Here is a 14,581-nt window from a genome sequence, read left to right as displayed (position 1 = left end):
GTGGGGAGTCTAATGATCAAAACTTAGCAAAGTGCGTAAGTATGTTGTGTAAGAGGATTGTCAGATCTCTTGGCTTCAAACTAAAAAGACTCTAAAACAAAATTCCTATTATGGATATTTCTTGATGTCTGGTGGTCTGTCATGCATTCCCAATACGGATGGTAATTTTCATCCTCTTGCCATTAAGATCGCTGATTAAAAAGCATTGCTGCAATACTTCCATGAAATTACTGTAATTTGGGAATTTTACTTCTGGAAAAAATGTAAGAGAATAATTAACATGTCTATCAATTCCACTCTCTCAGTTAATGCCAGAAGCAGGAGGGATGAATTATTAACCACTTGCTTGCTTTGGCTATCACACTGACAGAACGTCATAGAATAACAGAAACATTTAGGTTGGAAAGGATCCTTATGTTGATCCCCCTTTCAGCATTTCCACAATGACAGAAGCTTCCTCTACTTCTGCCCACCCAGATTTGTCTGAATGGACACTGCAATCTCACAACAAACATCTGAAATAAAGCTGTGTCTTCCTAGAAGCATCTGAAAATACTTTGCTGCTTATCCACAGAAAATGAAAGCAGACAAATTTGAGGCACATTTTATATTTACACTTAAGCAATTCTTGGGTGAAGCTTAATTAGTTTGTTTTGATCTATGAAGTTCTCTGTATCTCTGTGCTGACTATGCTAAGGAATGCCTTACCTTTCTTATGTCTTATGAGATGGTCCAAGACTTGTCATCAGCAGAAAATCTTTCCAAAGCTTTCCTTATTAAATGCGAAATCTATTTGAAATGTTTTTATGTACAGTAACCCACCACTGTGGATTACAGCCAGGGACCAGCAAAAGGTTTGAAGCTTCACCAGAGAGACTGAGAAAAGAATCCAGCCTAAGTGCCACAAACACCATAAGCCAAATCTTAGTCACGTGGAATTAAATGGCAAATCTACTGCTTTTGTATATATCAAAATTTACTTTCTAGTTATAGACACCTATTAAAAAACACAGAGGGAATCTGACATTAGGCTTCCTCAAGATATATATTAAGCTCTAAATAAATATACTACAGCTTTTTGCTATACTTTCTCGAGCATCTAATGTTGAAAATCTCTTCTCAAAATTAAAATTTCACAACCTTTAGTATGAATCCTTATGAAGGATTCCACTTTCCCATTCTCCTGGTAATTTATAAGCAGGTTTTAACATCAAAAAACAATACACCACATTTAAAGTTCATCACATATAGCAGACTTTCTCTCAAAGAAGGTGTAATCACAAATTCTGTGGGCAGATGTGTAGTTTTTTCTCTAAATAGCCAAAATCAGTCTTTCTCCCAATAAATGGAAAGCAGTACTTTAGATCTTCACATATAACTTGAATTTTCTTAACATCTCAGAGAAAATACTAATACTTAACAAGCTTTATGAAAAAACAGATCCAAACCACCCCCCTCCCCCAAACAAACCCCCCAAAACAAGATCAAACAGAAAACTATAAAAGTTCCTAAATTCCTGCCCGTGGCTGTATGTGCCTCAACAGGTCTTATATGCATCTGCAAAATATAAGCAAAAGATAACCTTGTAACCATAATTCCAGATTTTACTGCAGATTTTGAATCGTTATTTGCTTCTAAAACAGGCTGATATTCAATTTCATGTTTCTTTCTATGTCTTTTCCAGCAGAAAACAGAATCCCTTAATTTTGATTATAGGTCCTGAAAACAGGGATCATTTATTTCAAAGCCAGTCAAGCTGTCTCTCTTTTGTGGAGAGACAACTAACATCAGTTTTACACTACAAACAAACCTACTGATTTTAATAATTTCTCATATCTTAACACACTGAAGGCAGAACACTTCAGGTAGAACATGAAAAAAACCCAATAGTTAACTTGCCCAAATCAGATGTACTGCATGGTTTAATTTTGATACTTGTTCACAGAAGTCCAGAACTGTTTCAAGTCAATTCCTAATTATGCAGGCAAACCAGGAAAAGATGACCAAAAAAGACTAGAACATTAGCCTTGACATTTATTCTCACTAAAAGATAGGAACTCATGCATCTTCTGCCACTGCTAGCTTGTCCAAATCCCAATTTAGATTGTTTCTGTGTCTTTAGATTTCCCCTTTGGTGATAGCAGAGGAATTAGCTGTACTTTCTCCACACAACTCTGTTTCTTCCATCTTTTTCCTAATCGAACTGCCAGAAGTTTTTCAAATGGAGGAAAAGTCAACTTAGAAACTCGTTTTGGGGTAAGGGAGCTGCTTTTAGTTTTAACTTTAAAAAATGTGTGGTATATGGGTCATCATTTTGAAATTCAAAGGAAAGTAACTGCAATTACCAGATGCTTTTACAAGAGCAGTGGTGAGTAAAAATTAGCCACTAGGCAAATTCTAACATGCCAAGTTGGCTAATGGTCAAAGAAAGAGGTGGTTGCATCCAGCTGCAAACTAAGCACCTTTTTTTAAAAAGATTTTTTTCTAAACTATCTTTGGAATTTATAGACAGATTTTATTTGCATTTTCTCCAACAAATTTTATGATGATATCCATAAAGAGATGGAAGTTATGATGTAGCGTTACTAATCAAAGTATTTTGGACACTGATTACAGCATTATGAGGAACAGCCACAATGCAAAGGGCACAGGGGGAATGAAAAGGATGCTAAAGGTCATCCTTTTTTTAGGGGGAATGAAAAGGCTTAAAGGAAGCATAGTAGGGTGTCACTGCTTGTCAATGCTCAAAAAAGTCAGTTTGGTCATATCACTTCCTTCACTGCCTAGCTACACCACCAGCTCAAGCTCTAGCTGCTCATATAGTATGGTACAAACTTTAAAGACATACATGATTACCAGCTTCTAACAAATTTCAATTTGTACGTTCATGATTTATATGATTTTAGGTGACTCTCGTTAGGATGATTAGGAGAACAGGTCTGACCTGGTAATGCTGTCAGAAGAAGTGAGGTTGACACAGCTCCACACTCCCACGTGCAACCAGGAGCAAGGCTGAGAACGTGTTCTCAGGAGGTAACACACAGCCCCTCCCTGGCTGAACAGGAAGAGCTCTGCTCCTGAGAATATTTCATGAGCACACACACGTACTTATTATGCATGTACGTGTATATTTATATGCACACCCACATGTCCAACACAGATTCCTTCAGCAGCTGGGCTCAGACACTCGGTCTGCCCAGTAACTGCTTCTGGATCCCAGTCCTCCCATTTGCTGGCACCCAGACAAACGAGTCCCCAGGGGCATTGCCCCTCTCCATCTGCTGGCACAGACTGTCACACACTCATCCAGATCTGCCTGGGACTCCACTGCTCTGCACACACATCCTTGGCTCCCAGACACACTTCACCTACTCACTGGCCCAATATTTGCTACCGCTTCCACAGTCAGCTGCACACCCCTGCTCCTTCCAGGTGCTGCACAAGGGATGCACAGGCCTCTGGCCTCTGGTCCCACTCCAGTGACTGGCACGTGGTTTCACTCACCTGGGTGTCCTGACACCAGGCACATGGGCCCTGCACCCCACAGTCCCAGTCCAGCTGATGGCACCCAGACCCCCACTTGCTCAGCTGCTGCACCACAGTTGTGAAATTCAGCCACCCACTTAGACACAGACTAGAGAATAGAGACTCCTTCACCCAGGAAAGAGGTAGAAAGGAATACAAGATGACAACAGCAGTCTGTCCTGTCAGGCACACAGCATGACTGGACAAGTGTACCGACCAGCAGTGGATTTTAACAGAATTGGCCCTTTTTATGCCCTTAGCCCTCTATTTTCCCACACGTCTTCCTCCATGAATCACTTAAATGCCTCCCTTTGCCTGACTTTGGTTCTTTGCCCAAACAACCCATATTAAGCCCTGCACAATCTCAAAATGTTCTTCCCTTGCATCCCGTCATGTGTGCCATACACTGCAGCACAAACCCCCTGCCGTCCAAAAAGCATTCTGCCATTGACTCATCAGCCTGTGTTTCAGGTCTAGACTGTGGGGTTAAGGTTTTCCTGGGACTGTCCTGTCATTGTGTCCTTGTGCTCCTCTGGGCTTGTGGAGATGGAATTTTGGTGGGCTGATGTTCCCAGTGACGGCCTAAGAGGAGACCAGGGCAGGGAACTAGGTGGGTTCCCCTGTCTTTGTCTGTGCCCCCATAATGCAGCAGACTGTCCCGTACAGGAGTGATCTGGCAACTAAAATGCTCTGCCCTGAGCTTTCTTTTCCTTTTCAACTTATTTATTTTTTTTAATTGGTGAACATTTGCTCTTCCTACTGAGCATTTGGTATAATTTAGAGAAAGAATGAGAGGCATCTATATTAGAAACACAAACAGAGGCACTGAGATCAGACCAAGCAATCCTGACAGAAAGCATGAAAAGAAATTCCAGCTAAATGCAAAGGTGAATTTTCCAAATCCCAGTACCCCTCTCTTTAGAAGAGAATGCTTTAAGCATTCGTCTGTGATTATTTTAAACTTTCATTTTACTATGAGGCAAAGAACTCCACAAACCTCATTTAATGTTCATCCTGACCATGGGTACCTTCAGCCTGGCCCAACCCAGAGCTCACAAGCTGGCTTTGACACACAGGATCCTTTCAGCTAGTCCAGCACATCACCTTGGGAGAAGAGGAGGAGCGGTGGCCAGCACAGCTGACAGGCCTCCCTGGCCCAGGAGGGCACGCAGAGCTGGGCTGGCTGACCACGGTCCCGCCCAAAGGTATTTTTGCTCTCTGCCCAAGCACTGCACGCAGTAGCCCCTTGCTCTTGTGGGGAACTGTAAAGCATTTCGACCAATTCTTTCCAAGAGTGGGGAAAATTACTGCTGCTTATGTAATCTGGCTTTTGCCAAATGTGAATGTGAACGTCAGCTGAGCCGATGTTAGTTTTTAAGTTAAAGAGCCAAAACATTTTTCATTCTGATGCTCTTTTGGCTTCCACCGTTGACTATAGACTCTGCTAAGAAGTTACACCACAGTCCTAAGTGCTATCTCTACCATTAGGATCAAGTAAGGTGTTCTGTTTAAGGTACAGTTCAGAAGGCAAGTTTTGGGAATACAGGGACGCTGAGTTGTACATAAGCAGCAGCAGCACTGAACTGTGTAAGCCCCACAGGTTCCAGGTGCTGTGTGATACCTGCTTTACCCATAGGATAGTGGGCTACCTCGCTGACCTTTGGCTCATGGAAAGACGTGCTCCCAAGTGTCTTCAGAGAGTCCGCAAACTTTCCACCTTGTTTCTTAAACTAGCAACTTATTTAACCTCTTAATTGACAGCACATAATTGTATTGATTTACACACAGAGTCTGTTCATAACATATCCCTTGGAGAAGTTAATTGAGTTTTCTATACAGCTTAATATAAATATGTATCATGGAATGAAGATATACATGCCAAGAAAAGAAAACAGAGGCAATTAAGAAGGATCCCTCTCAACAAAAACAGCATGCTGATTAACTGAAGTCCCATTTCATAATTTGTCAGGAAATGGTAGCGATGCATATCAATTTCAAAATAATAAGCATTAAATAAACACAGAAAACCAAGGAAGGCTGTTATGAAAGCCTTTTGCAGCACCAATAAAACCCAAATCCTGGAAAACTTTAAATGGTCCTAGACCACGTTCTTAACCCGGTACAAAAATTGGCTTATACATTGCATATAAATTAAGAACAATGGCATAAAATTAAAAACAATGGCAATAGTCTTCAGATTATGCCTGTAAAGAGAAATGGCTCATCCAAGAAAAGGATACCAACCCACCTGCCTCCACTGTAACTGGAGTTCGGGTCAATTCTTACTGTCATTCAGGTTTCTACTAGCCTGAATGATATTTGGTCACATTGATGCTGAGAAAACCAAATATAGGGGAAAAGAGTCTCTTCTGTTCAACTCATGATACCTTAAAAGAAAACAACTCATGAGGACATACTGTTGCTAACAGGCGTGACAGAAAACACGAGCTCCCTCTTCTGTAAATAGCTTTGGTTGGCAAAGCATAAAAGAGTCACTGCACACGTCTTTGCCCAACTGACTACTAAGGGATGACTTCAGGCTAGCAAGGTTAAGGAAACAGCTGACAGCAGCAGTTCCATTTTTAACTGTTTTTAATTCAGAAGCCCCTAAACACAGCCCAACAAGGAGCAAATTTAAACTAAACACACCGGTGGGTGTTTTGTGTCCCCCTCTCCCCTGATTAAATTTTAGACACCCTGTGAAAAGGATACACAAGTGGTGCCACCCCCAGTCTAGCCTCTGGGTCTGTCTCTGGTAAAAGTGAAAGGGCTGAATTTTTGTTATTCTCCAAACCATCACTCTGCGACACCAGAAACTGCTTCTGCATTTTTCATACAACCACTGTTGATAAGCTTGATGAACTGTTCTACCACCCTCTGCTGACTCTGCATCAGCCAAATTTGTTTTGGTAACAGTGGGTTTTCACTGCTTCCTCCAAAGCTGATCTGTATTTTCAGCTACTTTAAAACAAACAAAACCAAACAAGCCCCACAAACAAATAAAACAAACAAACAAAAAGGCAAACCCAAAGAGATGCAAAGACAAAACAGGTTTGCTTTACCTGCTCTGGTTAACCATAACACAGAAACATAAAAATCCTGCTTAAAAAAGTTACTACAGAATTCTTACTTTCTTCAATATTATATTCCACCCGAATCCTGCATGTAGGGGTAACAGTAAGACAGCCTTAAGACACTTTCAGACACCTCACTCTAATTTTTGTGTGATGAGTAGACTCATGTCAGTCAGTAAAACTGGGGCTCAACATCACTCTCAGTGTGCCTTGGGCTTCACTGATTTCTAGTCATGCCAACACATATTGTGAAATTTACTTTGAAAACATTTCAGACTTCCCTAAAGTTGTTTCCATCATAGCAAAAAGTAAAAGCTGAATTACTGAGAGATTTGATTTCAATCTCACTATAGGAAGAGGAAAGACGAGGAACAAAAAAGAGAGATGGTTGATGTGAGCTATGGCTGCTGCTGTTGTTGTTTTGATGCACTTTGTTTAAATAAGTTTAAGTAAGTAAGCAACACTTCTAAACAGTGAGAGAGCTCAGTAACAAATTAGCTATAACTTATATAGTTAATCTTTGTTAATTCTCCATCACCTTAAGTCAATATTGGGCAACTCCTCAAAAGATAAGTTGCAGCTCAGCTGAGTTCATCGAGCTGTATAAAAACCTACTAGATTAGGCTCTAAGGTTTGGGTTTATGTAAGATTGCCACCATGACATAATGTCTCCAACCTTAAGCATCCACTAGGCTATTTAATACCCAAAATACAAAGGCCGTATGTGGGAGCTATTGACTCTAGTGGACACAAAGGTGGGTAGGTAAAACACACTACTATATGACATTTAAGAAAAAAAATAGAGTGCAGTAACTCCAAAAGGGGCAACTTTAGAGAGGTATGGAAAATTACTGCACACGCTGTTACACTGCAGATACAGTGCTGAAAATAAAATTCACATATTATACCAGGACAAACACAACTACAGAACATATCTGTCTTACCAGTGCCATGGCAACCATAAAAGAAAACACACACACTGACTTGAAATAGTAGCAACTTCTTCCCGTTAAGAATATTGCTTATAAGGGAACAAGCAAAAGCCGGCTGACCACATATCCATAAAAGCTGGGAATGCTTTCTGTTTCCAGAAAGTGTTTCAATGCCTTTACTATTTTTACCAAAAAAAAAAAGAAAAAAAAAAAAAAAAAGAGGGAAAGAAAAAGGTGGGTTTGTCCCTGACTCTACACTCCCCAAGTGCACAGAGTTAACAAGCTGAAGAGATGTACTCTTGCACACTTCAAGAACTTCTAATCCAAACTGTCCAGTTTTGTCTCAGAACCTGCTGATAAATACAAACTTCCTTAACAGACCCTGATTTAACCCTTACACAAGCAACCCCCTCCTTTGTCCCACTAAAGAGGCAGCAACCTGCTTACACAAGGAGGCTCACAAATTCAAAAAGAAACAGCTGTTTTCTGCCCAGCCAGGGCATTTCAGCCCTGTCTGTCCACTGAATAGCCTTCACATTACTAAGATTCTTCACTTCAATGCCATTAACTGCAGTGAATTTGTAAGAAATGCTATGCACAATGGGATATTGGTTGACTGGAGATTGCTTCCTAAAGAAAATCTTGCATGATATGTTTTACAACCATCTCTCAGATATGGTAGCTTATCATTGTTGGCCCATTTCAAAAGACAGAGAGAAGTCCTGAAGATGGTAAGGTGAGAAAATCTGGTTAGAAATCAATGCAAAGAAAGGAGATTATAATCAAAGTGTCGGGAGAAAAAAACTCCAAATGTAAACCCTGCCCCTCTAAGTCTTACTTGGTGGTACAGGACCAAAACAGCTTCCGAGTGGATGTAGTGGGCACTGGCTATTGCCTGGTGGAGGTTTCAACAGGGAGGACAATGTGGTGGAAGTTACCAAGGAGCTGGATGTATCCAAGCAGAAAAGGACACACATCTAGTCATTATCATACCTTCAAGCCACAAACAGTTTGGATTTGCTTATTTAACCATAATATATTTTTCTATTAGCAAATGACTACGTATGTATGTTCACAAGTTCTCCACATCTGAGCAAAAACCCAAACCAGAAAATCCTGCCTAGAATCAAGTATTATTTACCATCTCCTCCAATAAATCACCTCCTACAATAAATACGACTGTAACAAAAGTCAGCTTACTCTCAAGCTTACTCACGCGCTGCACTGGACATTTAAATATTGTCTAGCAATCAAAAATAAGAGCTAATCATATACTCCTCATGTCTTTACTGTGACTAAGACAACAGTCTGATTTACAAGTACTTCAGAAATTTGTGTAAAGATAACCATGGAAACTGTTCTGTAGCTCAGTGACCTGTTGGAACCCACAGAGCACAACTGCTGTGCACATGGTCCTCCCAAGTCACACAAGCCTACAAGCCACCAAATGGGAAGGAAAAATGGCAAAATAACAGGGTGGGTTTTTTGCCTTTAATAACCACTAATAGTTTGGACTGCTATTCTCTATGCTGTTCACTGACTTTTAAAAAGCTCTCATTTAAACATCTAGAATACCTTATTTCTCATGACTACTTAATCCAGTTCTCCAATCTGAGTCCTAACTGCTGCTGTTTGAAGCATGCAGAACATTACTTGCATATACTTTATAAAAATGGCATTTGCTAGTAAAAGCAAAGCTTTTAAAGATTAGGGGAAATAGCCTTGGGGTTTTCCCCTTCTGAGAGCTTAAAGTTTTATGAGTGAACCTAAAGGACTGCCAGACTTCTAAAGTGACAACACATTACGAAAAAATTTCCTATGTGTTTTGCAAATTTGAAGTCAGTCACATTTCACAACTGACATCAGGGCTTTTAATATCAGCTCTAATGAAATATAATTCTCCAATGACATAACTGTGAAGTACAGCATTTTCATTTCACTAGCTGGCAAGGAGCTTTTGGCCTTATTATTATTATTATTTCTTACGTAGAGCCAAAAGTGTTCTAGGCCCTGCACAGACATGTCTGAAGAAAAGGCCTTTTCCTTGTATCTGCTGTAAACACCAAGACCACAGGGTATTCAGCCCAACAGAGCAGGTCACACATCCTCAAACGACTGCTATGGACGAGCTATATGTTAGGACACAAAAATACCAAGACAGTGTAGGAAATAGTTTGCTTTCATCTTCTCTGCAGTTTCACTAAATCTCTTTGGGTGGGATTGGATAGTTTCTGGTTTGGGAGAGTTTCACTGTTTATTGAAAAAACTTTCAGCCAATGATGAAATTCCAGCCATCATCAAAAAAACCCTGAGAGGAGTGGGGTGCAAGCTCAGGATTAAAATAATAGTCTTGGTTTTAAATCTCGTTCTTCCTGAGGTCATGATTCCGCTGCTTGATGAGAGAGAGATTTATTTTAAAATAGGCACATGCACAGTTTAACAGCTTAGCCACACACCAATAAAAATCAAAAAGCTCCCATTTGCAAAAGACCAAACTAAGGACGTAACTGCAAAGAGCTCTCCCTTCCCCAAACCCTGACCATCCAAGAAATAGGATGAGAGAAGAAGCTAAACTTCTTCTCTGAGGCACACCCCCCCGATGACTGAGCTGAAATCTGAGCATGGCAGACAGCAGTCGGGAAGGAAGACTTGTCTACTCAGAAACCCCAGAGTGGTTGGTAGGAGCACCTGACATGGTGAGCCCCCTGACACGGGCATTTTTTTCTGAATTTGTTGTGGGAATGAGCAACAACAGTAGCAATGTTGTACTCACTCCTTCCCCCTACACATCCTGTTCAATGCACATGTTTCCTCAGGCCTCCAGTGGTGTTACTTGGGAAAGAAATGTGGCTCAGTTTGGCTGTACATTGTGCTCGAGGACTGAGCAACATTCCTGGTATCACCGAGTGCTCAGGGATACTGACACCCAGAGGACACGGCTGCACACAGGTCCAGTGCCAGTTTAAGAGGGAATTTGAGACGGGTATCTCATGGCACATTTCACAGTAACAAGTCCAGGCCTGACCTGCTAAAACATACACACAAAGTGATGCGCTATCTTGACACATACAAAGGGAAAGCCACTGTTGTGGCAACATGTCCTAGTGGTTGTCATGAGTGGAAGGAAGCAGGACACAGACTCTTCGCCACAGGGTTGATGCATACACCCTCAGTTTGGGTGGGAAAAAGAATAAGAATGAGCATTCAGCCTGAACTGCAGCCTAAACACAGTTTGAACTCATAGTGAATGACAGCTGCACATCAGCTCCGTTTGAGGCTACAGCAGAAGCTGGAAAGAAATCATGCTTGATTTTTCTACTTTGGGGGCAGGTAAGGAGGAAAAGAGTCCACATAATACATTATGGTGCAGCTTGCAGTGGTGGTGGTTGTCTCTTCTGGTGACGCAGTTCATTTCTGAAAAGATAGCTATGCAGGATGAAGTAGGTGTTACCCTTCAGTTTCACCAGACTGCTGACAAACATTAGACTGGTCTCCAACACTGATGGAATACAGAAGAGAAAACAGAGAGTAAGGCTTCCCAAAAGCGGGCAAAAACTTCGGTTCTCTCTGGAGGACGCTCTGGGAAGTGGTAGAGGATAAATGGGTACACATAGTCTTTTCCAGCTCCATGCAACTTACCGTAAATTAACAGTAATACAGATCTCCCCACCTCTGAGGGGCTGTGTGAAGCTTGCAGCAGACAACAGCACAGGAGGGGGAAAATTGCCATGCGTGTCTGCCCTCCACAGACCCAAGAAACCACAGACAGGACTCTAACATGCTTGCTGGAGGCTTTGCCTCAGAAAGGAAAGAATCAAAACCATGTAAGGATGGCAGGGTTTGGCCCATCATAAATGTTGGCATTTACAATGGAGAACAGAGTGTCACTGGATGCCTATTACAGACACTCATGGCTTGCTTTTCACAGTGTCACGTAATGATGCTTTGCACTGAGATTTCATACAGTAGTAGTTCCTCAATTCAAGTAACAGCATTTTCTGCTTGTGGGAAATGGTTTGCTTTGCCCATACCCAACAAGCTGTTGTCCCACCAATCATACTGCCATAAGCATCTCCCAACATTTGTTTTAAGGCACTGCCATTTCTTAAGAGCTCTCTTACATCTATTACAGGGCAATGTAAGCCTGAAACCAACAAAGCACTCTTCCCCAAATACAACATCCTTTTCATCAGGCACTGAAGCAGTAAAAAGCTTAGGAAGGGGAAACACTAGTTAAATAGTTACTAAAGCTATCTAGAGCCCCTGCCTATGAATTAAAAAAACACTACTCACACAGTTCTAGAGTCCTAATATGTAAAGTTATACTAAAAGAGTACTAAAACTTTACATCTTCCACCCGCACAAATGGAGCAGTCCCCTCCTACCCCTCCACAGCTTCCAGCCTCAAATATCCTGGCGTAAAATGATCAGACAAAATAGGTGACTTATGTTTTTATTGGTTCCTCCAGACTATGACAACATTTCCTAAAACACTGAGCCAGGAAACTATTAATGTCTCCGAAAAAGTGGAAAGGGTCAAGCTATTTCAAAGGACATATGTTTGCTAAGAAGCTTTTGTTTTAGATGTACAGGCACTTAAGATGTGATTAATAATAATAAAATTATTTAGCATTCACATAATACTTCTAGCTTTAAGGTATATTGTGAACATATTTGTAACACCACTGTATTAAGAAAGCATTACCCCTTTTCACCATTTTGAGAACTAAAATAAGAAGGTTAATAAGCTTGCCTAAGATTTTGCTAAGCAGCATATCCATTCAAGATTATAATTTCCCAGAGATCCGTGTGTGCTCCCTATCTCAGGCTGTTATTGGAGAGAGAAATGAAAATTTTCTCAACTCATGACCATTAGAAAAGAGGAAGACCCGGAAGATTTTCCAGATTTATCTCAGCTGTGTTGGACAGCATAAATCAGGTCAGGGATTTGCAGGTGGGGTCAGAGATTCCTTAAAAAAACCATGTGTGTTTTATACACAAGCACTAAACCAGAGCAACCAGCATTCTAATGGGAGCACAGCACACTGCATGTACGACAGGAAGACATCCCACAGAGACTCCTCAAATCCTTCTGATTTTCTCGCACATACTACATGTACATACCTCTTTGTTTTGGCTGCTTTGTCAGTAGTCTGGGAATTATCAAGGGGGACACAAAAGCCTTGGAAGTAAGGGTGCTCCAAAGATATCCCCACTTCATTTGTAGCCAGAACAATTTCACCCACAAACCCTGTTCTGATCCTAACTACACTAGGATACGCACAAGGGTCAGTTCCCTAATGCGGGAGTGCAAAGGAGATTTAAACCCAACCTGCCTAAGGCATATACAGTGCAATGCATTTGACTCAGAAGAGAGCTGAGGATCCTAAAGAAGCACAAGTCACTCTATTCTTACTGACAATCCCCATCAGGTCAGGGTCACACAAACAGATGCAGCAGGTAAAAATCCCACTATTGCACAGTGCCATCTCCTGGGCAAGCAAGACTGCAAAAACACCCTCACGCCTCCCTTCTCTCCCGCAGCATCCAGCGTTTTGGTGTTGTCTCCCATGCACTGGCAGGCCAGGCATTACCTCTGTTCTCAGAAGGCAGGCCATGAATTCACGGAAAGAAGAGCAGATTGTTTACAGTTCTCACCATGAAACATGAAAAGCAGCAGCTCACTCTTGAGAGAGGCGGTATCTGCACAGGCAAGCACCACGCAAACCCACAGGATTAAGTTCACTCTGGGTTGCTGGCTAATCACAAATTAGCAATCAGGGCTTCCTTTCAACATCCAAACAGGAAATGGGAGTGGAGGAAGTGAAAGCTTAATAATTTCTTGCATGTTAACAAGTTACATGAGCCACTCCAATAAAAAAGTTTTGCTAAGTGAACTTGAACCTAGCACACTGTCCCAAAATGGCAAACATTTATCTTTAAAAGCAAGCGGTGTGTCTCCAAAAGAAAACGGATGCTAACGTTTAATTCAGCATAACTTAATTTCCAGGATAAGAGAACACCAAGCTGTGAACTGTGAAGTTAAGGATCCTACTTTATTGTAACCACACATGTTGAGATTATAATCCCCAAACCAAAACTATAATGGTAATCCCGGTATCTCTCTTGAAACATTAAGTGAAAAAACAGGATTAGAAGGGTAGCCTTTTAGTTATCACAAACTGTTACATCCATAATGGCCTCTGACAAAGGAGTAAGAAAATCAGACATAATGTGTTAGCTCCATTTCTTTATCTTTTAGGGTTGCTGTACTCATTGGCTCTGCACATCCCATAACATCAACCTGGCCACGCGGTAAAGTGTCAGGAAAGCTGGGAAATGAAGTCCCTGTAATATAACGAGAACCCTAAAAGAGTAAAGGACTCTCTGGCGTCTATGACAAACACAGGGAGCAACATCTCTCCATCTTTAGGCTGCCAGATCACAGCCCCTGTCAAATAGGAAAAGCCTGGCCCATTACACACTCCTAACTTGGTGCTATCTTCACTGCAGGAGGAGGAGGAAAAGTAGCTTTGTGCAACTGTTGAGATATTCTCAAGAGTTCAAGACAGATGAAAGGCCAGTTTCTTGGTTGCCTGGAGATATTAGGACAGATTAGTGACAAAAGTAAGATGACTTAAATGGGTGTATCCAGACTGATGTTTTGAGGTAGAACTCTTTGGTTTTTATGGGTGTGCCCAGCAAAAAAAAGAAAAAAATATCTTGGAAGAACTTGTAAGACTTCACAGTACAGAAAGAGTTGATTTAAGTGGAATGCATAAAGAACAGAACAGAAGCAATGAAATTTGGAAAAAAACCCCACTGCTGTCAACATATCCACTACACAATCTCCCTATCTCCCAAGGATGCAAGCAAGAGCAGACATATAACACAGATACTTACCACAGCCCACAATAAGCTGGCTACAGTAAATAAGGGGCTAAACCTGTCTGAGTGCATGCTCTGCATTATGGAGTGTCAAAGTAAGTTTTCCCCCTAGTTTCAGAAGTAGAGACACAGGTAATCCTAGTTCCAATGCAAGCATTTACC

At 41.3% G+C, this 14,581-nt stretch overlaps 2 protein-coding genes across 4 annotated transcripts in view; one reads left to right on the top strand and one right to left on the bottom strand.

Annotated features, from left to right (window-relative positions):
- Positions 1–14,581, bottom strand: part of CMSS1 (cms1 ribosomal small subunit homolog) — a 222,780-nt gene that overhangs the window by 61,824 nt on the left and 146,375 nt on the right. The window lies entirely within an intron of this gene.
- FILIP1L (filamin A interacting protein 1 like) overlaps positions 1–14,581 on the top strand; it is a 188,596-nt gene that overhangs the window by 29,405 nt on the left and 144,610 nt on the right. The gene's annotated exons all lie outside the window — the stretch shown is intronic.

The sequence above is a fragment of the Myiozetetes cayanensis genome, unplaced genomic scaffold (assembly GCF_022539395.1).
Source record: "Myiozetetes cayanensis isolate MyiCay16 unplaced genomic scaffold, myiCay2020 scf5-8, whole genome shotgun sequence".
Lineage (NCBI taxonomy): Eukaryota > Metazoa > Chordata > Aves > Passeriformes > Tyrannidae > Myiozetetes > Myiozetetes cayanensis.
The sequence above is the reverse complement of the archived record's forward strand: the minus strand, read 5'-3'. Positions and strand labels throughout refer to the sequence as shown.